The following is a 27,994-nucleotide window of genomic DNA, read 5'->3' as shown; positions in this document are numbered from 1 at the left end:
GGTACAGGTCTCCATTACAGACACTAACCATGTGTTGTAATACATGTTGCATACATGTCAACTGGCTCACCTCAGTGGCCATGTGCAGGAGGCACCCAGAGAATTGGCTGATGCATGTCACTCTCACCCTGAGGGTCAACACTCATCTCTCCATGGACAATAGCTAGGTACACAGCTATGACCACCTGCAGTGATGCACCCCAGTACTGACACATGTGTACATGTTCATTACTGAGGATAGCAGTTTCTGTGTGTTAGTACACCTGTACTTAGGAATTCCATGATGGTCTTCACAACCACAGCAACACCCATCATCATAGTCAGTTGTGGCTGCTGCTGTATGGGACATTACATGTACCCTGTTATGCTCCTCTCCCTACTGGCTACATGACCCTTGCAGTACCAGCACAACAGTGTTGTACAAATGGGTCGATAGGCATGGGATACCCATTGAGTTCTGGCAAGTGTGTGTATGTGTGCATGTCTGCATATGTAGGGTACAACATTCTAAGGCCACAGAGTAGTACATATAGTCTTGTTGCTACCCATAGGTGAGGCATGACAGTGCAACACCCTAATATGCCTATGGCATGTTCATAGGTTCATAGGTTGATACCTATGTGCATGTGCATTAGATGCATATCACTGCAGTACCACTGTTGGGATATACAGTGGGTTGTATCACAGTTGTGGGCAATGTGTGATGGTGGGTATGTCAGAGTGTCATCATGGGTTTCAGGGAGTATAATATCCACTGGGGGATGTGGGTGTTGTGTACACTGTCATTACACCAAGGTTCACCTGGCATATGTCCAATGTACCACTTTATGGTGGCCACTGTGACCATCAATGATACAAGTAACTGATACCACAATCCAGCTCAGTTTTGCATGTGCTGTGTGCAGCCTACCTGTAACACATTGGACACACAGTCAAGTTATTTAGCAGCGAAAGGTCCAGGTCTCTCGGACGTGTGTCTGCCTGTTATGTGTCTATTAATGTGTATATGATAGTATGTTACACTATGAATTGTGCCTCTACAACCATTACATCCCCCATTAGCATACTGTACATGTCTGCGGATGTTCTGCATGTAACTTGTAACCTGGAACGCACCTCACCCTAAACGCTATGTGGTGTGTGCAATGAAAGCCACACACTGCAGTCTAGTTCAAGTGTTGCCAAGTAAGAGTGTGCATGTATGTGGATGGTTCTACATCAGGTTGCAGAGTATACACATCCCAGCGGGTCACCTGTCAATGTGGCACAGGCAATAACTGTTATACAAACCTGTGACATGTGTTCAACTGTACCACAGATATGTCACGGCCATGGTGCCATCACAGTGCCATACCCGTTGTGGAATATGACTGCAGATCATCCTCCTGCTGACACATGTGCACCTACAACACAAATGGATAACATTATGGAGACCACAATCAGCCAGTGTTACTAACAGATATAATGCATCATTGCTGGATGGCTACACTACCTGACATGTATGTATTAAACATTACTGCTGACAACATGTTACGCTGCAGTACTTTGGTACACTGTAGTACAGTCACTGTGTGTATCAGAACCATATTAGCCTGTCCCTGCATCGATGTTATGGATGACAGGGATGTGGCACAGGTATCATCATATGCACAGGGTGTGTTGTTGGTTTGTCAGAGGCCGAGGGTGGGCCATACATTTGACACCATGTGTGTGGGTGAGGGGTGTAATGAGTTGAACTGGGCATGGTGATGTGGTGTGTGTAGGTATGGGGTTGCCCTAGTTGTGTTCGTATAGTGTGTGGATATGCATGCACACAGTTCTGCCATGTGGCTGCCCTATACAGGTGTTTATGGACAGCTGCAGACCATACCTGGCAGGGTGTGCAATTCACTGCCTCCAGCCACGGATATGTGGACTGTGCCTGCCAGGGAATCCATGGGCATGTCCAGATATAGGTCTCGATGTGCTACTCTCCCCTGATGATGGCAGATGTCTGCTGGAAATAGGTCCCTCCTGGGACTGGCCAGGACCATGTGCTCATGGCCTGCTGTGGTGTGGCATGGACAGCACCCCCCCTGCAGTACTGGGGCTGGTAATGCCACTACAAGAGCATCTTGGTGTTCTAGCATGTCCATGTTGACCACCAGCTGTTGGTGTTGCTGGCCTACATCCATGCGGCTGTCATTGCACTCCCACCACATGTTCAAGCACAGACAAATCACGGTCTATGAGAGGCCCATCATCTCACCAAACCATCTATCCATGAGCTCAGTATAAGCACGGAGGGCACCAGACAGTTCATGGAAGTTGTCATTTGCAGATGTAAGAGCAGCCCTCTGTAGACTCAGGCCCTGTCTGGTGTATAGATCCATATGTGCCTGCACCCCCATGACAGCCTGAAACATGCACCTGGTGGTACCAGTTGTGGCGCGTCTGCCAGGGATATAATGACCACCGGCCCTACCATGAACTCCCTGGGACATCTGCCTATGTGGTGCCCTGACAGACATCTGGCTATGCCTGCTGTGACCAGACACATTAGGCATGGATACCACACTCTCCTGTGCACTGCCACCAACGCCAGCTGTATCTCCACTATGGCCACTGGTGATAGGGTATGTATAGGCACTGAAACTGTGTGCGGGGTTGGGGTGGCTAAAAGGGGGATGTCAAATGATGTTGCTGTTTTGGCCCCTGACAACCCCACCTGTGCCTCAACAGTGCTATCATCATCTTCAGTGTCTGAATGGACACCATCAGATTGCATGCAGGAGGGACCTTGACTCACCTCACCACCTGTGGGAGAAAACAAGAAACACACTTTAAGACCTGTACAGCTTTGCATAACAGTACACACATATACACAGATACATACACACTCACACACACACACACACACACATACACACACACACACACACACACACACACACACACACACACACACACACACACACACCACCTTAATACCTACCTGTCCATGACTTTAGACAGTCCCACGTTTATTCCCATGTGCTCCCCATCCTGCATTACATTTGGTAACATACACTCATTAATACCACTCATTAATGTATCATTCCTCTAAATGCCTAGGCGAGTGATCACAACACAAGACCTGTTACTCCATTACCTCCCTGACCTGAGTAGAGTGGTTTTACATGGCCTCATTGCTCTCATTCAGTGTTCGCCCTGTGTATGTCCAGATATCGTAAGCATGGCCCCTATATGTGAGGGGCTGTTATCTTCACTCCATAATTCCATGCACTGGAGTGTCATGTGTAAGTATTGCTCAGTACATGTCAGATATGCTGCTCAGTCAACCTATCATGTGACAAGTGTAATATATGGATACACTCCCCTGGTGTTGTCTATTAATTCCCCAATGCATCTGTAGCACTGCATATGTGGGTTGTCGGTCACCTCTTTGCTGAATGTGATATTAAGGGTATACCTGGTGTCTACTTTCCCTCCCAATGCATGTTCCATGCTACAGACCTTATTATTCTGTCAGCTGTCCTGTGTTTACATACATGACAAGTATTCCTGGTGTGTTATGTGTCAGTCCATGTCCATGTACTGCACAATCCCAAAGGGAAGTACTGCTGTATGAACAACCCCACAATCACACAGGTGAATACATGGACCCCCACACAAACACACACACGTGCACACATGCATCCCACATGCATCAACCTCCCTGCACTTCACCAGAGTGACCCTACAAACTAACCACTCACCGACAGACACACACACACACACACACACACACACACACACACACACACACACACACACACACACACAGACACACACACACAGGTGAGGTTGCACAAAGATAGTACACACAGTCCTTCTATCACTCATCTGCCAACATGCATAACATATGGTACACAACAGCATGCAGTACAGCTATAATCAATCCATGCTAGCAACAGTATACATGGGTGTGATGCATGGGCTGTGTTAGTAGGTGATGCCCCTTCCCCCGGATACCACTGCACCCATGTACACAGTATTACTGTGCACCTGTTCTGCACCCTGCCATGTACTGTGCACCAAACCTCACAGGTGTACAACCCATTGCTGAATGTGTAGTACTGAGTCAGTTATGTCAGCTCTAATGCTCACAGTCCCTATGTTTTTTAGCAACACATACCTGGGATGATATGTGAACAGATGTAATTTGTGAATGCCTGATGTCTGTTTTACAGATCTCACCATCAGCAGACCATGTATGACCAATCCAATACTATTACACTGACAATGGTCAGACCATACCATGGCTATGGGAGTGTGCACACCCTTATTGATATGATGCACCCTTCCTTGATTTGCCATGGGACCACATCACTGCATATGTTAACAGTACATGAGCCCGATATATGACCTATGTCCTGTATATTCACATGCAGTGTCTACGGAATGTATTAGATGTGTGGATGCTGACCACAATGCATACACTCCATGTGTGCATATGCGTGCACACCCTTATCATGACAGTTTGTTGCACCTATAGTTATTTGTACTACAGTAGTCACTATTCCTGGCAGGGGTATACTATCATGGGCCATCTGCATTTGCCAGTGTATGTTCAGTCTGCCATATACATGTCCCCCAAATCTGCATGATTCCAAGGTCTACTCATGTGCACATCCCTTGGTGTTCACACACTGCTGTCACTATTGATGTGGGAATAGGGTTATGTCTGCCACAGTTCCTGAACCTGATTGTGTGTCAATATAGCCATTCTTAGCATCCTTAGGATCCCTGCTGCAGTGCTATGGTGTGTCATGCTGACTCCCCCTCCCCACCTTCAGCCTTTTTGCAGATGCCTGACAAGTAAGGCCTACACATGTGTGTCAATTTGCAGTGTCCCATACATGTGTTACAGCCTAGTCCCAGCTAATAATGTGGATTACAGTAATATGTTATGCCATAGTGTAAATCTGTAAAAGTTGCCATTGTACTACTGGTATATACACTGTTGTTGCACTGTATACGGGTGATGTTTCACACATGTCCCTATTGTAGGCCATGTCTCCCACCATTATGTTAATCCCTGTGGACACATTTTGCAATGACAGGATGTTAGTTATCTTGCAGGTGTTTGACATACCCTTCCAATACCCCATCATGGTCACCACTGTGATGCAGTACATTTAACAGCAACAATATGTGAACATGTACAGCATGCATTCTGGGTAGGTGTGTTCATAGGTTGTTACTAGGCTATTGCCCTAGGGCATATACAAGCTTAGCCATAACAATTCCTTGGATATTTCTTCCCACAATATTTACTTCCTTGTCACCCTGTCTAGCAGGGTGACTGACATGATCCTCGGGGTGAATTTCCTATCTCCCATCCAAACGTCAAGGTTCCTTTTGAAGAGGGCTCAGGAGGCACTCTGCTTGACATGTATGGGCAGTCTATAATGGGTCTAATGAGGGATGAGTACAGTGGGACAATGTCCTCTTTTTTTCTGGATGAAAAGCCCTTAGTGATGAGGTATGCCACATAGAAGGATTTTCTGACTGTTGTGGTGATGTGGTTATTGAAGGTGAGACCACTGTCCACCTGTTTCCCTATGTCTCCCATCACACTTTTGGTGTTTAGTGTACTGCTGTCTATGTGGTAATTCTTGGGTACATATTTTTTCCCAAAGGGGATAACTATACATTTCTTGGCATTGAATTTGAGCCCATGGCTCTGGCACCAAGCATCTGTTTTTGTAAGGCCCTTTTGTAGAATATCCACATCATTTGGGGAATTCAATAATGGCTCCCAGTTTGCAGTCATCTCTGAACTTTGTTAGCCAGTGTCCCTTAGTGTCGGCCTGTACTTCAGAGAAGTAGATGCCAAACAAGAGCGGTCCCAGTACTGAACCCTAAGGTACTCCACTTGTCACTTGTCTTGGGCTGGATTTGGAGTCAGTTACTTTTACAGTGTGGGTTCTGTCAGTAAGCCAGTTGGCAACCCATCGAGTGAAGTAGGGATTAATGCCCGGCTTAGTAAGTCTATCTATGATTCCAGAGTGTGGGATGGTGTTGAAGGCCTTGGCGAGGTCCAGATAGGCTGTGTGGACCACCTTGCCCTTGTTCATGACTCTGCAGACTGATTTGAAGAAGTCAATCAGGTTCAGGAGACAAGATTGGCCCTTCACGAACCCAAACTGTGTGGGGTCCAGTGTTAGAAGGTTGCCAATGTGTTTGTTTATAAGTTCCGTGATAACACGTTCCATGGCCTTGCAGATCAGGCTCATCAAACTGATGGGGCAGTAGTTCCTGGGATCCAAGGTGGATCACCCCTTGTGGAGTGGGATAACTGTAGCTGTGGGCCACTCAGTGGGAAAGAAGCTTGTGGTGAGGCTATGATTAAACATGACACTTAGGTGAGGTGCCAGTTCATTTTGTAGTTCATGTAGTACACAGCCTGGGATGTCGTTTGGCCCATGCATGCTGTATTCTTAGCTATGGAGAGTGCGTTCTTTTACCTGCATGGCCGTTATTACCAGAATTTGGCAATCTTTCGGTATTGAGATGGGCCCTTTAGCGGGTAAGGGGGGGGGGTGAAATTTGCACTGAATCGATCTGTCAGGATATTGGAAATATCCTTGGGATCAGTATATTTAATGCCATTCTGTTGTAGCTCAGAGCAGATCTGAGGATTGCCATTTAGATTCTTGACATAGGTATAGAATGCCTTGTGGTTGTCTTTGGAATCTTCAGCAATTTTATTTTTGTAACTAGCTTTGGAGGATTTTATGAGGAATCTCAGCTTCTTACTGAGGCTAGTAAGGGAGATTTTTGCATCCTGGGATTTTCTTCTTTTCTGCAACAGTTGCTTCCTTTTGTTGTAAAGTTTGTTTATGGCAAGGGACCACCAGATTGGCTTCCTTTTTTTGGAGGAGAGCATCTTGGTTCTGTTAGGGATGGCGCAATTCATGCATGAGTGGATGTGCTCATACAGTGCCTTAGTGCAGAATTCAGCAGTCAAACTTTCAGTTCTCATCTGCATGGGTCTCATGAAATTTGTCACTTCTGACTTGAGTAACATGAAGTTGGCTTTGGATAAGTCTTTTACAGAGGTTTTCTTACTGGGGGGTGGGATGTGGATGTCAAGGGTTATTAGCTTATAGTCAGACCTGACCAACGAGGAGGTGACCGTAGGTGTGGAGCATCAATTTCCCATGTTGGTAATGACCAGGTCTATGATATTAGAGCCCCTGGTGGGATTAAGGATTAATTGATCCAGGGCATTGGAATTTATGAATTCCAAGAACCTTTGGGCAAAGGTGTTGGTACATGAGTAGTTTCCCAGTTAATAGCAGGGTAGTTGAAATCACCCAGTATTAGGGTGTTTGGTTGTATCTTAATATTTTCCAGTATGTTTAGAAAGGTATAGTGAGAATCTTGGGGCATGGTGGGGTATCTGTAGCAAGCTACCATTTGGATTGCAGTCTTATCTAGTGTTAGTTGCACCTGGAGAATTTCAGACACATTGTGTTGGGCAACTAGCCTGGTGTTGTGAATATCCTTGGTGAATATGGACACTCCTCCACCTTTAGTGTTTCTGTCCTGGTTTGGTGGCTGAAACATGTGCTAAGAGTTGTAGCCTGGTATTGCAGGGGTGCTCTCTGGAGTCTTGAACCAGGTCTCAGTTACTGCACAGATATCGATGTTCTCCATTTTTAGGAGTGCCTTGAGAGAGTGCATTTTGAGGTTTAGATGTCTAGCATTGAGTAGCATTACCTTCAGATTTTGCATGCTTGTACCTGTTACAGTGGTGGTTTTGTCCTTTGAACTTTGCCTAAAAAGGCACTATAGAGGTGGCAAGAGCCTTAGCCAGTAACCTGAATCTCAGGGGCGACAGGTGCAGACCATCTTTGGAAAAGCATTGTGGTCTTTTGATCATGTCATCCCAGGCAGACAGATACTGAATCCCCTTTGAATGACACCAGAAGCTTAACCAGTTGTCCAGATTGTTGTTACTGTTACTGTCCTCAAATACTGTTTTCAGATTCCTGCATATTTAACATTTTCATCATCATCTCTTTGTGATTCTGGCTTCAAAGAGACTTGCCCAAAAAGGATACATGTCCTTGTTTCTTAACATGTTTCTGTATAATTTTCATATCAGCTGTGACATAATCCATGTAAATTACCTCAGGCATGAAGTGAATTCGGTAGAGAGGAAAAGTTATTAGCCCACCATGTTCTGCTTCATGCCACATCCACGTTTAGTGCTGAGGGATTCTTTTGCAATTTAAATACTTTTATTTTTTTTTTTTCAAATATTTTTATTTTTCTTCTTCTGTTGTTTTGTTTGCATATTTCAATTGCAGTAATTTTACAAGCCACAATTCAGTTATATTGTAGGAGTTACAGTCGTATTTAGGTACATCTTGTTGCAAGAGAATTTTCAGTGTTAGAACAATATTCATCGAATAGATAACACTCTATATACAATATATACAACAACTGCTACATAAATGTTAACCTTTGATTAATATTTGTGTCACAGTTTACACACCATTTAAGATGGCTACATGTGAGATATAGATTAGGCACACACTTTTGAAATAATATGTCTTATGACCTTTTTAGTTTATATTCACACTGATTTGTTTTTTTCTCGTCTATCTGTTATTTTAAGATATGATACAGGAAAAGACTCTAGTATTTTAGAAAATAGGATCACTTACTTTGGTTATTCATTATTAGTTAATGTGCTGATATATACTTTATTGCAGTACTTCTGAACCCCTCCCATGACAATTTGGTTCGATCCAACCAGTTCTGAGTAATGTACAATTTCACTAAAGAGAAGAAGGTATTTAGAATATGCAGATTAGGTTTGGCTAATGTTTGAGAAGTGATATGCAAATTGCAAATTTTGATATTTTGATATTTTGATATTTGAAAATTTGATATGCAAATTGCAAATTGCAAATTCCCATGATACAGTGGATTTCTGATATCCCATCTTCTCTAGTCTGACTCTCAGTGAGCACCATAATTTCTAAGTACATTAACAGCTCCAAAAGATATCAAATAGGTCTGCTATTTGTGAGTAGCAGCACAGACAGTTTGGTGAAACTCCCGGGTTGAAACTGTTGAGTATTTCTGGGTAAAGTGAGTTACTAAGTTACTATTATTGTTAGTTATCATTAGTTGAGTATACACAAGATTCTTAAAAGGGATTCATTTTAATGTTGATTCAATAGATTTAGATTTTTGCTTTTCAGTAATTTCTTTGAGCTTTTAAACCCAGTATTTTTGAATACAAAATAGATGTTTGATATCTAAGAAATACTATTAGCCTATATGTATTAGAGAGTTTTTTTCTTTAAAGTTAGTAACTTCCATAATGTATTGTACATAGTTATGACTCCTATTGTTGAAGTGCACAGTTCTCTAATTTGCCTTAGCATTATGATGTATCCTTTTGGAAGGTTAAGGATATTCCTTGTGTCCTCTAAAAAAAATTTCTTGTGTCTGTAAATATCCCAAATATTGCATTTCTTACTGAGAGGATAGTTGTCCAAGTTTATCGTCTCGTTATTTAATCTGAGGTTTGGATTCAGATGTATTGGTTGTAACAGGATATAAGTATTTGTTAATTTTAGTGCTTCCATCATTTTTTGAAATCTAATTGTTCTGTGTTTAATGAGATATGAAATCTGCTATCCTTTAGATTTTCCTGATTTATAAATGGAAGGGCTTTGGGACTGATGTACTGTTTTTGATGTAGCCATATCATAATTTAATTCATAGTGGAAACCATGCTTTACTCTTGGGATTATATACAGCAACTTGAATGATCCTGCTTGAACATATATCATACTATAAGTTAGTCAAGTAGTTCCAGTCCTCCCTTTTCCTTAGGATACATTAACATCTGCTAGCTGATTCTGACAGACTTAGGATACCATATGGACTTGGCAAAAGCTATATTTAGTTTTATAAAATAATTTTTCTGAACTATTAAATTTGTTGCATTGAACTGAAATAATAATCTTGGGAGAATATTAATTTTTATAATTGCTACTTTGGAAAGAAAGGGAATCTTCATTTTCCCCATCTCCGGATATCCTTTTCAATGTCTGTCCATATTTTTAGTAAGTTAATCTGCATGAATAGTTTTGGGTTATGTTCAAAGGCTATCCCTAAGTATTTTAAGGAGTATTTTAATTTTATTTCTAAATCAGGAACATATGATTCAGTGTTACCTGATGGATTGAGAGGGAAAAGTATGGATTTTGTGGTATTAATTTCATAGTTTGAAACTTTTGAGAAGCTTTTAACTGAGTCTAGGAGTTTGCTCAAATCAGTGTTAGTGGGTGTGAAATATAAGATTAAATAATCAGAAAAGGTCATTAATGCAATTTTATTAAACATTTCTGGACTATAATGTTACCTTTTTTGAGTTATGAGTAAAAATAGAGGTTCTATATATAAGTTATAGAGGTACGGAGACAGAAAACATCCTTGTCTTGTCCCATTTAGAATTTTTAATGGATTTGAATTTGTTTAGAATTATGTAATTGTTTAGAATTGTGTTAGTGCTTTCATATAAAATTCTTATTATATTTGTAAAGTCCTGTAGGATATCAAAATAGGCCAGTACAGAAAATAAAAAGTTTAGGTTTACTTTGTCAAAGGCTTTACATGCATCTAAAACAAGGGCATAGATAGGGTTTGTAGTTTGTTTAGATAGCAAGATCATTGTATCTAAGGTTAATGTGTTATCACATGTCTACCTACAAATCATGAATCCCAACTGTCCAGGTGATATTATGTTTGGTAATACTTTTTTCTGTCTGTTTACAAGCAATGCATCTAGAATTTTGATGTCTAGATTTATGAGAGAAATTGGCCTGTAGTTTCCTAGGTTTTTGTTATCAGATTTTCCTTTAGGTGTAAAGATTGTCTTTTAATTATTTAAATATAGATCTGCACTGCCATATTCTGTTATATAGTTAAATATTTTCAGTAAAAGTGTTGATTTTTTTTATCCAAAGGATTTATAAAACTCAGCAGTATAACCATCAGGTCCAGGAACTTTACATGTTTTCGAACTATGTATTACTGAGAGGATTTCTTGTTGTGTGAAACCTGCCTTAAGTAGATCCTTCTGTGTTTGATTTATCTTTGGGAAGTTTAGATTCATTAGAAAAGTATATCTCTCTAATTCTGTAGTTTTTATTTTTGTGAGTCATATAGTTTAGAATCTAAATCTTGAGAAATCCTGATTTTTTTATTAGTATTATATATGTTCCCTTGGTACATAATTTTTGTTATCGTAGGGACACTATTGTTAACATTTATTATCCTCACCAGTAATCTTGAGGGAGTTTGTGGGATTCTGAGTACCTTGCTATATTTTTCATCTCTGTAGAAGAAAATTGTTCTGTATGCATGATATATAATTCTTTTTGTAAGTTATTCATCTGTTCTTCCAGTACTGAGTTTAATATTTTGGGGTAGATTTTTCTATTTTGATTATTTTTTCTTTTAATTTTGCCTCTTTTCTATATATATATATATATATATATATATATATATATCTATATATATATATATATTCAGTGGCGGCTGGTGACTTCAAATCAAAGGGGGCTGCAGTAGACAGCTGAATAGGTGGTGTCAATAGGAATGGTTGTGACCAACTAGAAAGGGGAGGAGCTATGCTCAAAACCATAAAAACTTTAATTAAATATGCTGCCCTGGGTGCTAAACCATCATTATGGGAGTCCAATCAAGACAAAATGAAGTGTAGAAGAAAAAAAAATATTTCAATCCATTGGCTGCATGACAGCTTACTTAATATCTAGATGGAAAAAAAAGGATGTGAGTCATGAAAAAATAAATTACTTTTTAAATACATTACTGGAATGCCAGTCAAATTCAAGTATAAGAAAAACAAGCAGCACTTAACTAAAATCACTTCTCCTTGCACTCCAGTTCTAATTATAATTTATATTCAGCTTTATTAAAGTACCAAGTAACACGCTGAAAGTAGCAATCTCTGTGATACCCTCACTTGTAAAAATGTTTCTTATCCAAAAAAGACCTGCTGCCTGACAACTATCTACTTGTTTCATGGGGAAAACATGATCAAAGTAAAAAATGAAAGGCAAACAAGAAACAAGCTCAAGATACATTGCTTAAAGGATTACGGCACAGGATATGGACTACACATGATAGATTGGCATTCTGTTTAGTTTGCAGGTAAAGCCTGTAATGAGCTTAATGTAATCTAATCCTGGCCTTTATTACAAATACTGTCATATGAATTTCAATACCCAAGGCTTATACATTATCTAGTTATGTAAGTATTCTCTGCATGGCAACAACAGAAAGGCTTTCAATGTTGGCAATACTGCTTATTAAAACTTACTTGCATCTTACAATATCAGACAAGCTTACCTGATGGTCATTAAAGCACTGCTACTTAAACACAGAGCAAAAGGCACTTTCTGAATAATAATAATAAGCATATATCAACAGTATAAAAATGACAGAAACCAGAACATTCTGCAAAATCAATGACAGATGAAAATCCACTGTAGTACTTGTGTTTACCTTGGATGGGGGGGAATAGTCTGCACATTTACACTACATAACTGCTCCTTGCCTTGCTTGGACACATCCAGAGTCACTACATGGAGGAGTGGGGTTCAACAAGTTTGTCACAATTTGAAATGTCTCTGGCTTACTGCGATGGCCCTGACACATTTGTCATACCTCTCAAACTCAGAGCAAGAAATCTGGACAAAGCCATACATAGAAGTGGGACAAAGGCCCAAAAATATGGACATTTTTTACATATTGCTCTTATAAACTTAGAAAGATAATAGAATAGTCGGTCTTGCGTTAGTATGAATTTTCTGAAGGGTATGAAATCTGAAACTCAAATGTCTGTCATTATTTTCTAACTTCAGTGTTTAATGATTTGCCACTAATTTACCAAAAAAACACAATTTTATGAAAAATGGACCAAAAATGTGATGCAAAAATATAAAATAGCCGCACAATACAGCTGGGAACCTGTCAAAGAAGGGACACTTTTAATATTAGTACTACTAACTTGAGCAGCTGACAAAATAAAATAATCTACATGCATTTCTGAAATAAAAGTAATCTATAACTGATTATTACAGTTATAGTCTTCCATGCTTTTCTTTATCGTGATTATGGCATGCTGGTAGTGGTTACATCTGTGCCCTTTGTTGTATTGGACAACTGGATAGTGTTAAGGTTTTTGCTAACCTACAGATGGCCTTTTAACTTTATCCAGCATTCTGCGATCTGCCTTGATCTAGTTTAGTCTTTACCATGTAGAATGTACTTTATAGTTATCATTGATGTTTTATAATACAGTATTTATAGTTGTATATTTTGGTTAAGGTGCTTGGACTTTTTTTTTTTTTTTTTTTTTCTTTTTTATTTTTTTGAAGGCTGATTGCAGATATACTCCAAGCTAGCAACGATACCAGTATGATTTATTTTATTAGCATTCCGCTAGATCTCTGGACGCCAGACTTCTTGAGTGGTCTGGTTGTTAGTTGTCCAATAGTTGTCCGCTGTTAATGATTTTTAAGTACTGACATTTTTGCAACATTTTTACTTGGGTGTTTATGGTTGTGTTATTAGGTGGTACGTCTTTCTCTAAGCTATAGTCAACCAGTGATGCTTCATTAAGTCAGCAGCCGGTTGACACCTTGCGTTACATACTGGCAGCCGCTGTTGCTAGTAGGATGTTTTTTATCGTTGGACTGGTTCCTGCAATTTTGATTGTTTTTGTCGTCTTCTTGCTCAGATAATGACAGTGACTTTGTTCTAACTGTGATCGTTATGAATGGATCATATCTCTGTGGCCTTTTTGAATGGGAATGGTCTTTTTGAATGGTAATGGTTTTTAATTTCAGAGACTTTATGTAAGCTTAGGACATTTTACAGTCGCGGTTCATGCTAAGCACCATTTGGTGTTTTCCCGCTGCGATGGATGCATCAATGTGTTTTTTACATATATCATGTTTCGCATCAGTCAATGGATACGATACACTGATGTTTCTCATTTTTAGATAAGCAGTAATTTTATGGGACACATCGATTGGCACCAGTGTTTGGTAATACCAGCACCTTATTACATTTCATGTATTTGGTATTTGTTGATGCACTTGGTTTGTTTACCAATCTGATGCTACTTGGTAAGGAGCTCAATATAATTCCAGTTGAGCGACGTCAACACAAGAGTCAGATTTCATACCTTAGCTACATTAGTTTCATAGTTGTGTTGTTTATTCTTACTTTTATTTTGATTTTTAGATCATGGTTTATGCTTTGTGCTCCGGTCATCAATATTTGCGATTCTGTCCTACAGCAACCCTGGTTTATTAGCAGGTTTGCACTGCCAGTTCGACAGATGATTTTGTTTTATTTTATTTTATTTTATTTATGCAGAATAGTTTATCTAAGGTGTTTTTTGCTGATTTTGTTATTTATGCTATTTCTAAATATTTTAAATGTTTTAATGAGTTTTCACATGTTTTATACGAATTTGTTAATGTTGTCTCTTTAAACTAGCCTAGTTTGATGGCTATAATTATCCAATTAGGGTTTTAATTAGTCAACTTTGAGCGCCAAAAGATCTTGTATAAAAAGCAGTTTAATTTTATGTCTTATTACACCTGAAGAAGCGTAGTACAGCTACGTGAAAGCGCTTGTGTGTTCCTGTTCCTATTAAAGAAGCTTTCCACAACAGTGGTCATCTCCGTGTGGTGTTTCCAGTGGATTTTGTGTGTTCCAGTTTCCTGTTTTTTCCACTTGGAGTCTCTGTTTTCTTGCTGCAGTTTTTTGACTCTTTCTTTTTGTTGTTGTGCTGCAAGCAAGTTAAACACATGGAGCAGAATAATATTGAGTTGGATTTTCGTCCAGAGACGAGGAAGATTGGTACAGTTACTTGGGATTCCCTCAAGCATTGCAAAGAAAATCCTTTATTGGCTCTGGAGTTGAATAACCAACCAACTATGTCACCGATAACATCGAATGGTGAGAATGTTACTGAATTTAATAGATTATTTAAAATGCTTCAAGATGACTTATATCAGCTACAGAGACTAGCCTGGCAGAGGCTACATTTAGAGGCATGCTTACACTTCAAGATAGTGCCTAGAGGGATGCGTGTATTTTGTATGCCATCCTATGGCAATAGCCATCCTTTGCTGTTAAGGAAATGGCAGGACCTTAATATACAGTTAGGTTTTAGTTACATTAACCTACTGTTGGAATATTTCTCACCATTGGAGGTTGAACTAAGGAACAAGATAGATTCACAGTATGCAGTGATTACTGAATGTTTCAAGACTGAGTTTTTTACCAGGAGGCTTGACTCTCTCTGGGTTCAGGTTCAATCTTACAGTGAGAGGCTCAAAGAAGTCAAACATAAGAAACTCACCAGGGATGCCAATGATTTTGCCAGTGGACAGATCTTTATATGGCCTAGAACTGAGAACACACGTATGCAGAACAGGCGCAATGATGGGCCCCCCAATAATGTTGGCTTATCATCCATGCCTACAGATAGTCTCCATACAGGTTCTCTTCCTGTTCAACCTGCCTCTTCTTTAGTTAACAGTATGACTAATCCACCAACAGTGTTCCTCGATCCCACTTCTACCTTAGTCAATGGGGATAATATGGACTATAGTACTCCGCCTCCTAACCAGCAGGCAGCTAAAATGCCTTTGTCAGCGGGTGCCAGACCAAAGGACTCGTCCTCTACAAGTAATCATTTTTTACCTTTTCCTGTCAAGGAACAGTCAGGATGGCGAGGCCGGTCAAGCAGCAGAGGTCCAAGGAAAAGAAAGGGATCAGTAGAAAACTTTCCAAACAACAGGAGACAAAGAAACTGAACACTATGATCTTACACTCAGAAGATGAGAGACTACATTCCCTTGTACACAATATTTCTTGTTATACCTTGTCTGAATCAGACTTGTCCCTTCTAGAGAAAGGATTGAACTTCAGTCCCTCACAAGTCAGCTATTTAAGTGACATTCTAATAGACTTGAGGCAGTTTTGTCGCAATGTTTCTCTGAAGATTTTTTTCAAAGACAATAATGTTTTGGATACTAACACCTTAAAGAGTTTTTTCAGGGTTAAGAGTAGCTTTACACCTATGATGCCACACAATGTGGAGAGCTTTCTGAGAATGTGTGAGAGTGATTTTTATGATTGGTTTAGGTTAAATAACAATAAGAAAAGATGCAGTTTTTACAATGTTAGCAAAGCTGAGCAGTGTTCCATTGTTTCTTTGAAGAGCAATGAAGATGTCATTGTTAAACCAGCTGACAAAGGAGGAGCAGTGGTTGTTATGAATACTTTAGAGTATACCACCACTATGAACAACATGCTGTCAGATGATAAAGTATATGAGGCTATTTCTAGAGAACAGGTCAATTCAATTGTGAAATTGGTACATGATAGTCTTTATGACCTCTTGATGTGTGGACAGATCAGCTGTGAGCTGTATGAATACTTTTTGATTGAGTTTCCCACCCTGCCCATTATCAAGGGCTTACCTAAGATCCACAAAGGGATTATACCAGTACCAATGAGACCTATTGTTGCAGGTGAACGGTGGATTACTTCCACCATTTCCTCATTTGTTGAAGGGTTGTTACGTCCCTTGGTAGATGACATTCCAGTCATTTTGAAAGACTCCTACCAGCTCATTGAGTTCCTTAAAGGTTTTAAGCTGGATGAGAGTGAGGCAACATTGCTACTAGTGACCATGGATGTCCAGAACCTTTTCACCAGCATTCCCAATGATTTGGGCATGCAGGCCATTAGAGAGATTCTTGTTAGCAATTCAGGTTACAGTAATAGTAGACAGATTTTGATCAACTGCCTGCTAGAAATTATACTAGAGAACAACATATTCTTATTCCAGGATCAGCTATTCCTTCAGAAATGGGGAGTTGCCATGGGCACTCCCTGTGCGAATAGCTATGCTAATCTTGTGGTCCACCATTGGGAATTGCAACATTTATTTAAGCATCCTGATTATAAAAAGGTGAGAATGTACAAGAGGTTCGTTGTTGACGTCCTTTTTGTATGGGACGGGACTGAAGCTGATTGTTTGAGCTTCATTGCCGCGTTAGAACTGACCTCTACCTTTTTGAGATTTACTGCAGAAATCTCTCCAGTCCAAGTTCACTTTCTAGATCTACAGCTACAATTTAGTGGCAACAAGATAGTTACCTCCTTATATAGGAAATCTATTTGGAGGAATTCTTTGTTACGGTTTGAGAGCATGCATCCCAGATTTACCTTTAGAGGGATTGTTCTGAGCCAAATATATAGAATTTGTAGAATCTGCAGTGATAAGTGTGATCTGGCCTCTGAGCTGAATGTACTTGAAGGCTTGCTTAAAGAAAGAGGGTATCCTTCTAAGCTCATAGATGATTGTAAGCAGGAGGTCTTTATGAAAGTATTTGGTAAGAGAGATAGCACTGCCCTAGTCAGGGATAGTGTTTCTTTTCCCGCATTTGGTCATCACAAGCAGGCTGACAGACTTAGTTATGTCACTAAATATACCAGTGATGTTGTTGCACACAATAATATTGTCAGCAGGAATTGGAATGTGTTGATTGCAGATCCATTTACAAGAAAAATTGTAGGGGCTCACCCGACTTTCAGCTATAAGACATGCAATAACTTGAAACAAACCTTGTGTACTGAGCAGACTCGTTTGACAAACAACCTCCCCAGTGGTCCCTTTGGGACTTCTCCATGTGGGCACTGTCATATGTGCCCCTATATATCGAATGATTGTAGTTTTCTGCATCCTGATGGATCTTTTCTGTTTAAACCCAGATTTCAAAGTAATTGTAATAGCACTAACCTGATTTACTTGGCCAAATGTGATTCATGCCAAGCTTTCTATGTAGGCCTCACGAAGAGAAGACTTCGTGACAGGATCTACAATCACTGCTATGACATCAGGAAAGGTAATGAAAGCAGTGCCTTGGCGAAACACATTTTGGAGTTTAATACACATAGTTTCAAATTTATGGTTCTGGAACTGATAGCAATCAACATTAGGGAAGGAGATAACATGAATCAACTGGCCATGAGGGAGCTCAAGTGGATTTTTACCTTAAAAGCGCACTTGCATCCAGGTATTAATCAGTATGTCTCAGTCAAACCTGTTCTTAATATGAGGTAGAAATGATACAAGCTGATTCATTCTGTCACATGGTTCAATGCTTAGTGTGCTTTAATTTTGGTTTTCTGTTTTGATGATTTTTTTATGTGCTTTTTTAGTTCATTCTCTCAGACATGGTTTCACTGAGCTATTCATTTTATAGCATTTTTTCATATACCATGTTTTAAGCTAGGTTGCTATAGGTTTGTTTGTAATCTATTTCATATTGAGTAGTATGGTATTTAATATGAGCATTGTGTTAAGGCCCCTGTTAGGGCATGAGGAAACAGTTTATTGACTTTCTACAATATATATTTTCTATAACATATTTTTTACATTTATATACTTTTTACTATATTTGATATAGTCATGGTCTCTGCTTTGATTGTGGTCCAACATTGGAGTGGATACTTGTTTATGATAGTTTTGTTTTTTGATTGATCAAGCCATTTGGTTATGTTTACTTAACATTTTTTCTTCCATGCTTTTCTTTATCGTGATTATGGCATGCTGGTAGTGGTTACATCTGTGCCCTTTGTTGTATTGGACAACTGGATAGTGTTAAGGTTTTTGCTAACCTACAGATGGCCTTTTAACTTTATCCAGCATTCTGCGATCTGCCTTGATCTAGTTTAGTCTTTACCATGTAGAATGTACTTTATAGTTATCATTGATGTTTTATAATACAGTATTTATAGTTGTATATTTTGGTTAAGGTGCTTGGACTTTTTCTTTTTTCTTTTTTATTTTTTTGAAGGCTGATTGCAGATATACTCCAAGCTAGCAACGATACCAGTATGATTTATTTTATTAGCATTCCGCTAGATCTCTGGACGCCAGACTTCTTGAGTGGTCTGGTTGTTAGTTGTCCAATAGTTGTCCGCTGTTAATGATTTTTAAGTACTGACATTTTTGCAACATTTTTACTTGGGTGTTTATGGTTGTGTTATTAGATGGTACGTCTTTCTCTAAGCTATAGTCAACCAGTGATGCTTCATTAAGTCAGCAGCCGGTTGCCACCTTGCATTACATACTGGCAGCCGCTGTTGCTAGTAGGATGTTTTTTATCGTTGGACTGGTTCCTGCAATTTTGATTGTTTTTGTCGTCTTCTTGCTCAGATAATGACAGTGACTTTGTTCTAACTGTGATCGTTATGAATGGATCATATCTCTGTGGCCTTTTTGAATGGGAATGGTCTTTTTGAATGGTAATGGTTTTTAATTTCAGAGACTTTATGTAAGCTTAGGACATTTTACAGTCGCGGTTCATGCTAAGCACCATTTGGTGTTTTCCCGCTGCAATGGATGCATCAATGTGTTTTTTACATATATCATGTTTCGCATCAGTCAATGGATACGATACACTGATGTTTCTCATTTTTAGATAAGCAGTAATTTTATGGGACACATCGATTGGCACCAGTGTTTGGTAATACCAGCACCTTATTACATTTCATGTATTTGGTATTTGTTGATGCACTTGGTTTGTTTACCAATCTGATGCTACTTGGTAAGGAGCTCAATATAATTCCGGTTGAGCGACGTCAACACTAGAGTCAGATTTCATACCTTAGCTACATTAGTTTCATAGTTGTGTTGTTTATTCTTACTTTTATTTTGATTTTTGGATCATGGTTTATGTTTTGTGCTCCGGTCATCAATATTTGCGATTCTGTCCTACAGCAACCCTGGTTTATTAGCAGGTTTGCACTGCCAGTTCGACAGATGATTTTGTTTTATTTTATTTTATTTTATTTATGCAGAATAGTTTATCTAAGGTGTTTTTTGCTGATTTTGTTATTTATGCTATTTCTAAATATTTTAAATGTTTTAATGAGTTTTCACATGTTTTATACGAATTTGTTAATGTTGTCTCTTTAAACTAGCCTAGTTTGATGGCTATAATTATCCAATTAGGGTTTTAATTAGTCAACTTTGAGCGCCAAAAGATCTTGTATAAAAAGCAGTTTAATTTTATGTCTTATTACACCTGAAGAAGCGTAGTACAGCTACGTGAAAGCGCTTGTGTGTTCCTGTTCCTATTAAAGAAGCTTTCCACAACAGTGGTCATCTCCGTGTGGTGTTTCCAGTGGATTTTGTGTGTTCCAGTTATTTATTAATTGTAAACCCTCCATGTTTTTCTTCCAAAATTAGGCAAAGCAAAATGATAGAGCCAGCATACTGTGACGTGGAAAACTTTATTATTAAATAAACAACAAAAAACAGACCGGTTTTGGCTGGACAATGTCACAGCCTTCCTCAGTGTAAAGCAATGAATCAATACTTGTTGTTTAAATATAACCCTCTCATAGCTCATTGGTTCTTACTTAAAACTGTTCTTTTAGGCCAGGTGGAAATAATCCACCTAGTCTGACAATCCACTTCTTTTCTTTAGCATTTAAAATGGAATGTCAACCTGTCTTATTGGATCGATTCCCTCTTATCATATCTATAACCAAAAAAGAGAATTTAGCAGTAGTATGTACTAATTGATGTTTAAAAAGTGCATTGTGGACCCTTTTGTTCTTAATGCTACTAATGTGTTCTGAAATACGTAATCTTAGTGGATGAGAAGTTTGTCCAACATAAAAAGAGCTGCAATTACATGTAGCCAAATATACCAGCCAATCACTACTGCAATTTGCAAAAAAGTAAAGATCATAGACCACAGCACAATTTCTGCTGGAAAATTGATTAGACTTGCATACATATTGACAATTGGTACAGTGACCACAAGGAAAACAACCCTTCAATGGTTCCCCAGTCAGTGTGGTCTGAGAAAATTGTGAATCATTGTTCAAATTACTGCGTTTGTAGTGATTGAAACAGGAACTTAGGTCTTCCCTTTGCGAAAAGAGAAGAAACATCTTTCAGGAATAATACTGGCCACCTCATTATCACATTGCAAAATATTCCAGTGTCTGTGCACACTTTGAATCAAAGTGTCCGAGTCCGAGACCGGTCTGTTTTTTGTTGTTTATTTAATAATAAAGTTTTCCAGGTCACAGTATGCTGGCTCTGTCGTTTTGCTTTGTTTGATTGATTGGTTTGAACAGTGCATTTGCCTGCGTGCAGGAGGTTCTTTTTGGATGTTGCACTCTTGCTCACATCCTGCTGGGGGCCTGTGATCCTGATACTGACTGCTTGATTATTTCTGCGGTCCTTTGTTTAACCAGTTATATATATTTTTTAATACCAACTCATGGCAACATTGTTTTTTTATTTAAATTGACCAATTTTTTCTTCTGGTCGTCCTGTCTGTTGGATTACCTGACGTTATTTTGCAACATATTGTCCAGTTGGCTATAGCAGAGACAGCTGTAGTGGTTTAGCGTTGTTTTAATGTTTTGGTACTTTACACCACTTTGCAGTATATTCTACATTCACTACATGTGATTGGCGACTGATTACTAATTTCTGTGTGGGAACTTCACATCTACCATTGCGATGTTTGGAAGGCACTAACAAGCTGTCAGGCGTATTTTTGGCGTCAGCAGTGGTGAATCAGCGGTTTTCTAACGTTTGGCATAGATATCAGGATGATACATCTTTTTATGGACGAACACTTTTGGTTTATGTGCCTAAGGCAGTAAGGTACTGTTATTTTGTCAGGATAAAGTCTTTCTGTAGCTACTGGATTGTAATTCGCCTGACGGGAACAACGTTTAACTCGTTCCAAGGCTTTTGTTAGGATTCCAGTTTCTTGGCTTGCCGTGGATGTAAGGGAACTTTGTTTTGTTTACAGCAATATATTTTATCGCACTCAGGTACTGCTTTTTGGAACGTCAATGCTCTTGGTTTAACATTTTGCTTCTTGTAAACATATGCTTGGTGGAACTATTGGTTTCTATTTTGAGACAAATTTATGTGATAGCGTCTCTCTCATCATGAAGATTGCAGGATTTCTTTCTTGGACATTTGGTTCTTATTAGGACATACTGATATTTTTATTTGCTTTCCAGCAGATAATTTGTCTTGATATCAGGACTTTTTCAACTTTTTCAGTTTTATAACTGTTGTCCACTGTTCTTTATATGTTCTTGTTTTAAATTTTGGTATTATGGGATAACTGATGTATGTTGGTTCTTTTTTCAAATCCATATACTATGACATTTTTGCTTTGGTTTTATTAGCAACAGTTGACCGCTAACATATCTTATTACCATTTCAGCATAACTTAATATTGAACAAATTTTGTTTTTTCAGACCAAACTGTTGTCATATTTAGCTGACTGTTTGACATTTTAGTCACATATTATTTCTCCACTACATCTCTTAATATTTAAGGCTATATAACATTGTCTGGTTTTTACATATGTTTATTGAACAGTTTATCAGGAGTTGGTTTAAGTTGGATTGTTCCAGTTATTGGTATATGTTACTATATAATTTTTTAGACATAGGAGATTACAGGATATACATTTGGGAATTTGATCCATTTACCACAGTATTATATACTAAAACAGATTGTGGGGTGTTAGCAAGTTATTACCCTATTGGGTTTAATAATAAAAAAACATTCAATAGCCTGCTTTCAATTTGTGGCCCGAATCAGATTTCTACCCCATTTGGTTTCCTGACTGCATTTATTATTTTAGTGTGTTTCATGATTCATCCATTTGTTTTATTTCTAACTATGGATCATATGTAATACTCCTTTCTTCTTGGAGTTTTATATGAGTTACATATATATTTTTTGGCCAAATATTTTGCATTGCACAGTCAATTCTATTAAGGAACAGGATTCATCTCTATATTTTACAGAAGGACGCAGCCTTCAACATGACTAACTAAAATTGTTTGTGCTGCTATTGTCCTTTTTTTGATTTTTTTTTTCTTTTTATTATTGGGACGTTTATTGCTGACGTAGTTTATTATATTCGGATATTATTGTCAGCAACATTGCATTCCTTATTTAAATAATTTCTTGTTATACTATTATTTTGTTGTATGATGGATCTTTCCAGTTTGACTACTGGTCTGGCTGCTGATAGGGAGGACCTAGGAGCATTTGGGCTCAGGTCTTCTATACAGAACAGCACAAACATAAATGAGCATGTGGGTCCTGAATCTACTTGTGCGATGCTTTTTGAAAAATTACACAAACACTTGAGATCTTTACGATCAAATGTTTGGCACTCTAAATTATTCAAGGCATATATTGCCAAAGGAATAACTCCGAGGGGATTGAGAATACGGATACAACCCCATGTCGGGGACGTTGATGATAAACTCAATAGTCAATGGTCAAAAATACAACAACAGGCAACTATGGCCTTTGTTGAAGCTTTATCTAAATTTCATGACCGGGCAATTGACAGGGATATAGATGCAGTCACGAAACTTGCTAGTGAGGTAAAGTCTTTTGAGGGAGAATCCTTTTTCAACCAAGAACTTAATAAGGTAGCTACAGATTTACATAAATTAGAGGAACAACTCAGGTCTAGGAAAATTAAAAAGTTCCAAAGAGATCAAGCAGACTATCAAAGTGCTAATCCTTTTTCTTATAATAGCAAACATGTTTGATTTACATCATTTCCCACACAAACTCATAAAAGGAAGAGACCCCGTTCAATTCTCAGGAAACGGAGTGTAGACACAGGGTCATCAACGGACGACATTTCATCCCACACTGACAATGAGGTGCAAGCAGTATCAGGATCACCGTCCCCCAAAAGGACACCCGGATTATTCCCTTTAGGCCCAAATACCAGTGGGGGGGGGCGTAAACACAGAAGGCGTACACGATATACAAGGTCTATTGAAAATGGCAATGAAGAATTGAATATTATTACAAATGTGAATGTTCTTAATTTGTCCAATTTTGATCTGTCACCCACCCACGTCAGTTTTGAATAAAGGTCTTACTTTTATGCCTGGTTTCATGGCTCCTGAAGATACATTGGCCCAAGATGTCATGTCTTTTTGCAGAAATTTGAATTTGAAATTGTATTTTGGTGATACATATAGTAACTATAATAGAGACAAATTTGTATATCATAAATCGAGTTTTATTCCTCCCATGCATCCTATAGTACATCAGTTCCAGAGTAGCATTCTCAAAGATCTTCATTTTTCTAGCTGTGATATACATTTTAAATCTAATAACATTACTTTGGTTGAAAAACAAGTTATTCTGGAACTACAGAGCAACAAAGATATAGTTATTATCTCAGCGGATAAAGGTGGAGCTGTAGTTGTATTGAACTGGTGCGATTATGACAAGGAGGCCACAAGACAATTGTCCAATCAGAGATACTATTCGATTATGCCCATTGACCTTACTTTTAGGTTTAAAAAACAGATTGACGAGTTCTTGGTTTTGGCTAGGAATGAAGCTATTATTACCAATGAAACTATGCATCAGCTCATGATTCATGATTCGGCAGCTCAACACATTTACTTCCTACCCAAAATTCACAAGGACCCTGTGAATCCACCTGGTAGACCGATTGCATCTGGGAAAGGGTATATTACTGAACCATTGTCTTTATACCTCACGAAACATCTGAAGTCTTTGTTATACATAGTACGATCATGATTGCAGGATACTACCAACTTTCTGCAGATTATTTCGGATACCCAACTCGAACCTGGGTGGTTTATGTGCACATTAGATGTAAGTGCCTTATACACCAACATTCCCCATCAAGCAGGTTTGGATGCATTGGCCTATTGGCTTGAGGAGGCAGGACTGTATCAACCAGATTTCAATTCCATTTTGGTGGGCTTAGCAAAACATGTTCTTACCAATAATGCTTTTTACTATCAAGACAATTGTTATTGGCAAACAAAAGGCACAGCTATGGGGGCATCCTTTGCCCCTATATATGCGGATTTGTTTATGGCCTATGTTGAAAAACACATTACCTATGACTACCAAAATAATGTCTTTATTGAGTATATTGACATCTGGAGATGTTATCTGGACGATTGCTGGATGGTGTGGAAGAGAGAGGAATACCAACTTATGGAGTTTATATCCTATTTGAATAACAATACATGGGGGCTACAGTTTACTGTACATTATGATTTAAATACCATCACTTTCCTGGATGTTAGAATAAACAGATTACATGATCATACATTAGGTACTGCAGTTTTCAGGAAGTACCCCCAGTATAACACTATCCTCCATGCCTCCAGCTTCCACCCACCACATATTGCACGTAATATTCCAAAATCACAATTTATTCGAATGAAGCGTATCTGTTCTCAGGACTCTTCTTTCAAGCAAGAAAAGTGGGACCTGACCAGTAGATTCAAGTCCCAGGGTTATAGAATGGGGGATGTGTTTAAGGCAAGCAATTATTTTAACTCATTAGATAGACAGGATGTTTTGACCTACAAGGATCACACAGTTATCGTACCACAACCGATCAGATTTGTAACCACCTATGCCATGAACTCGGACACTTTGATTCAAAGTGTGCACAGACACTGGAATATTTTGCAATGTGATTATGAGGTGGCCAGTATTATTCCTGAAAGATGTTTATTCTCTTTTCGCAAAGGGAAAAACCTAAGTTCCTGTTTCAATCACTACAAACGCAGTAATTTGAAAAATGATTCACAATTTTCTCAGACCACACTGACTGGGGAACCATTGAGGGGTTGTTTTCCTTGTGGTCACTGTACCAATTGTCAATATGTATGCAAGTCTAATCAATTTTCCAGCAGAAATTGTGCTGTGGTCTATGATCTTTATTTTTTTGCAAATTGCAGTAGTGATTGGCTGGTATATTTGGCTACATGTAATTGCGGCTCTTTTTATGTTGGACAAACTTCTCATCCACTAAGATTACGTATTCCAGAACACATTAGTAGCATTAAGAACAAAAGGGTCCACAATGCACTTTTTAAACATCAATTAGTACATACTACTGCTACATTTTCTTTTATGGTTATAGATATGATAAGAGGGAATCGATCCAATGAGACAGGTTGGCATTCCATTTTAAATGCTAAAGAAAAGAAGGGGATTGTCAAACTAGGTGGATTATTTCCACCTGGTCTAAATGAACAGTTTTAAGTAAGAACCAATGAGCTATGAGAGGGTTATATTTAAACAACAAGTATTGATTCATTGCTTTACACTGAGGAAGGCTGTGACATTGTCCAGCTGAAACCGGTCTGTTTTTTGTTGTTTATTTAATAATAAAGTTTTCCAGGTTACAGTATGCTGGCTCTATCATTTTGCTTTGTTTGATTGATTGGTTTGAGCCGTGCATTTGCCTGCATGCAGAAGGTTCTTTTTGGATGTTGCACTCTTCTTCCAAAATTGCCATTTTGCAGAGGGATTATTAGGGGAAGAACAACATTTTGAGCCAAAATTGGGGACAGTTGAAAGGTTTGGATATGCCTAATTCTATAAAGCAATTTTATATATTGGGGGAACATACAAACACTACTAAAAATCGCTCTTGTATAAACTTAAGACAGTTGATAGAATAACAGGTCTTGCTTTAGCATGCATTTTTCTGAAGGTTATGACGTAAAACTCAATGTCTGTCATTTAGCGACTTCATTCCTAAATGATTTGCCAGAAAACCACACATTTTATGAGGAACAAACCAAAAATAAGAAGCAAATATCTATTCATTCTGCAAAAATATGGACAGCTGAGAGGTATAGTTCAACCAGGGCTGTCTGAGTTTGCTGCCCTTCCCCTCTCAAAATCATGGTCGATTAGAGCCTCCTCCCTGCAACCATTCCAGTGTTCCATTTCTTGGTTATTTTGCCCCATTTACCATAAACACTGTAATGTGCATACTGCTTTACTTCTGCGATGATTTGGATTTCATTTGAAAGTTTTATTTTGCATGTTTACAGCACAAACCCCAATAGATATCTGCTAAACAAAGCAATGCAGTCTCATAATGAAAACGGACTTAGCATTAAAACTTCTCTGCCCTTGAAACTCACATGCATTGAAACAGCATTGAAACCCACATTCAAAGAAAATACATTTTGCCAGTGGCAGATAAAGATGAACTTTGGGCTGTTTTCAAATCATAGGCCCCTTGAACACGAAACATACACATGCTCTTTGATACACCTTCCCGATTGTATTAAATTGTATTCCTTGTACAATACAGTACAGTTGTTAGAGGGCATTTTAAATTTATTGTTTTGAACATTAGTAAACAATGAAACAAAATGAATGCACTAATGTCAAAACTACCCAATTCAGAACATTTCCATCATAAAAGTCTACTCAGCCTTCTACACTCCACCAGTATCAGTAAATATGCACAATCTCTGAAGTGTAAAAGTCATCTAAATAATTCCACATTAAAGAAATCTGTAACAATGAAGAGGTTGCTGCTAGCAAACAACTTTATATGTCATTGTTTATTCATCTACAAATAAAGTGCCTGTTGCCCTTGAGGAATAAATTGCCTATGTTGCATGCATAAAAAAAAAGTGATAACAATGTTGGAAAGTTGCTAAAATAAAATGCTGTGTTACCACCATACATTTCACTGCCACGTCTTTAACCCAGGGGACCCTGTGCAAAACAGTCAGAGAAACATACCACTATGCCAAAGCATAAGCTGTTTTGTAAAAGAGAGGAAGACAAACTTAAATGGCTACCATTTAGTGAATTCAGTTCTCACCATAGCCGTCAACCTCTTGGCACAAAACACCTGAACAAAGAAAATAATGGGGGAATACAGCCCCCAAACATATTCAGTGAATTCAGTTCTCACCATAGCTCTCAACCTCTTAGCAAAATACATGTGGACAAAGCCAGTAATGGCGAGAATACAGCCTCCA

Source organism: Protopterus annectens, chromosome 3.part0 (genome assembly GCF_019279795.1).
Source record: "Protopterus annectens isolate FY-2018-M chromosome 3.part0, PAN1.0, whole genome shotgun sequence".
Taxonomy (NCBI): domain Eukaryota; kingdom Metazoa; phylum Chordata; order Ceratodontiformes; family Protopteridae; genus Protopterus; species Protopterus annectens.
The sequence above is the reverse complement of the archived record's forward strand: the minus strand, read 5'-3'. Positions refer to the sequence as shown.